This window comes from Helianthus annuus, chromosome 7 (assembly GCF_002127325.2).
Source record: "Helianthus annuus cultivar XRQ/B chromosome 7, HanXRQr2.0-SUNRISE, whole genome shotgun sequence".
NCBI lineage: Eukaryota > Viridiplantae > Streptophyta > Magnoliopsida > Asterales > Asteraceae > Helianthus > Helianthus annuus.
In genome coordinates this window covers 4199524-4202723 of record NC_035439.2, presented here as the reverse complement: position 1 = coordinate 4202723, position 3200 = coordinate 4199524, and the positions used below count along the sequence as shown (strand labels likewise).

The following is a 3200-nucleotide window of genomic DNA, read 5'->3' as shown; positions in this document are numbered from 1 at the left end:
TGGAAAAGCTTGCAACCACCGTGAGTATACTCGAACCCATTTTACTTTTAAACACTTTGGGTGCAACATGTATTCTATATTAAACGCACGTGACACTTGAAACTTATTTGAAACATGCTCTATCCTTTTAAACATGAAACATGAAACTTGTGAAACTTGAGACTATTTTGTGTTATGTGAACGTTTAATCTTTGTGTGTAGTTCCGCCTTAACAATGGTAGCGCTATAGGGGTAATGCACCTCCCCGTTAGTCTTTGGGGTATTGTTAGGAGGAGACATATTAACCTCCCGTGAAACTTTGGGTTAGGTACTTTAACGCATTGGAAACTTGGGCTATCACTTGGACTACGTAAACTAGCATGGTTGAAACTATTTTAATATGTTCATGTTGGATACGAGTTTTTTATTCTATATGCTATGTAAACAAACTTGTATACTCGCTCTTTGCTTTTGCATTGAAACTCTATTTTAATACATGTTGCAGGTTGATTATTGAAGTATGGATGATTGATGAAACAAGTTAGGGTGGACTAGATACACACCTAAATTTATCTATCTTTTTTTTTGTTATGTTATTTGTTGGAACAATGTTGTTATTTCCTTTTGAATTTGTATGACATTTAGTTTTGAAATGAAATTTGAATTTAATTAAATATTGTCACATAGTGTTATGACGTCTCTAGCAATCTTTACACACTTCGTCTCATCCCGATGTTTCCGCCATCGGTTGGGGTGTGACAGATTGGTATCAGAGCCATAACTATAGGGAATTAGGAAAATTGCCATGCTTTTGCCCTAATCTATAGTTCTAGGAATTTTGCCTCTTATTTGTTGTTTAAAACTTTTGTATTCTACCATGCATGCTTCCTAGCTATACTTCTTGTTGATTAAATTTATGTGCCTTTCCTAAGGCTAACACGAATACACTTATGATATTTTTATGCTCTTGTAACACCAACGAGAAGAATTTACCAAAATAGGCGTGAAACCCACAATTTGGTAAACGACTCTCATTCTACCTTTAATCTATTTTGCACGAAATTTCACCATTAAGCTAGGAGTGACATCCACAACTTAATGGTAATTTCCATTTCAACTCTAGTGGACCCTCGTCATGGTGTCAAAATTTTATTTTGATCGACGAGTACCAACCACATTTAGGGTACGAAATCGTCAAGTCACTACTAGAAAAAGTATTTGTTTGGGCGGTGTAATTGAAGTTTATGGGCGGTTTTAGGACCGCCCAAACAAACGTCGCTGGAAAAAGTGTATGTGTATTCTAAGCGGGTAAAGAACCGCCCAAAGTAACACGACTCCCCGCCCAAAATAGCACCAAAACCACAATGATCTGCCACATATAAAATAGGATCCACAATGATCTTCGGTTACGCTTTATAAAGCACCGTATTAAAGAGTCCCTTGGACCAAACTGGAAATAAGAAAAACAAGTTTTCAGTGAAAAAAATCTATAACTCAAACATGTTGCCTTCATTTGTTTTTTACCATACAAAAAGTAAGACTTGCTAGCACTTTCTTTGACAAAAAATCTTGAAGATTTGGAAGCTAAAAGATATAAATTTAGAGATTTTTTATATTTAACTGTGTAGAGGGTCATTCAATACAAAACGTGTTTAATCTCAAACGGGTCAAAACAGAAGCATGTTTAATCCCATGCGTGTTTATATAAAAAACAGAGAGCATGCAAAATGTTTGATCATCAAATCACAATATGTTATACTGCAACAAACTAGAAAAGATAATTTAAATTTTTTTTGGTGTTACCTAAGATAGTGACCATCCAAACAAACAACAATTACAATTTGACCATCATGGTCAGCTGCTTTTATACAGAAATATTGGAGATCTTCAAAAGGCTGAGCTTCATCAATTCCAGTCACCTCCTCTGGCTATTACCAACACACAGCAGCCGTAAGAAAAAAACATCACTAAACAAGCTATAAGTCACTTATAAAAAAATAAACAATGTACATTTTCATCTATTTTCAATGAAGAAAAGGCAACCACAAATTTATTATACTATCATACCATACAATGGTGGCAATATACTGAATCTCTCGCCGTTCGCTTTGTTGATCATGATCATCGAATAGACACACTGTCGGTCCTTTTCCTTTCAATACCCATCCAGCCCCAGTTTTATACAACGAAAGAACCACAAATCGTCGTTCAATACCAAGAGCTTGAGAGGCAGACATAGCTACTAAGGAACTACCTATACTCGGTGGCTGCATTCAAACATTACAAATTATAATGATCACAAAGCTCAAGGTCACAAAGTTGAGCATGACAAACATCTTATATCGATGAAGTTACAATATGGTGTTCACCTTGGCGATGCTAACAGGTTCGTTTGCAAAGGCAACTGAGACTAGTCCTGTGGTAGTTAAGTTTGGCTTCGGATTGTTGGAGGAAGTTACACAGGCTCCACGCCTCTCATCTCAATAATTCTGGCTCCTTTGTTGAAGCTGAATTGGAGAATTTATCTGAGCACCAAGATGTTAGTACCAGATCCAATCAAAGGAAAAAATAACCAGACCACCTACAATCGTAAATGTGCATAATATACCAATTATAGATGATGATGACGATGATGATAAAGTACCTTTTAAGGTTTCACACTTCATCCACAAAACAACTTTCACACATTTGAAATTAATAACAGTATCTCATTAACCGAAATTCAACTATCGATCTAACATGAGCAGAATCAGAAAGATTTAACAGGTTATTTTCACTTGTGAACGAATTAAGATTACCATTGCAAAGAAAAACCTAAATCAAATTAACAACAAAATCTACACTAACTAGAGTAATTAACGATAAAAAAGAGAGAAGGAGCTACCTTATGCCGATAATTCCCTGTTAAAAACGCAGTAATCCTCTTCAAATTAAGATCCACTTAGTACAAATTTTGTAAGGTGAGTTACAGAAATGGATAATTTGAGTTGAATCAAACTAAACAACCGCAATTCATCACTCTTGTCTAGAGATCAAATATACATAAACAAAACTAATATTATATACAAAAATGTGTACAGTATATAATGAGTATTATCAGATTAAGAACAACCAAACCATAAAAAAGAGCCATTCCATAGTTCCAAATTGAACCTAAGAGAGATGATACCGATTAGGTTCCCACATGTAGAAGCATATAAAATTATAAGCAAATTAGACAA

At 35.0% G+C, this 3200-nt stretch overlaps 1 long non-coding RNA gene across 1 annotated transcript; it reads right to left on the bottom strand.

The window, feature by feature from the left end:
* Positions 1–1700: 1700 nt before the first annotated feature.
* Positions 1701–2470, bottom strand: LOC118480538. Its single transcript, XR_004863172.1, has 3 exons — positions 2349–2470; positions 2047–2246; positions 1701–1903 (listed from the first exon to the last, which is right to left on the bottom strand). It is a non-coding gene; the product is annotated as an uncharacterized LOC118480538 (long non-coding RNA).
* Positions 2471–3200: the final 730 nt, after the last annotated feature.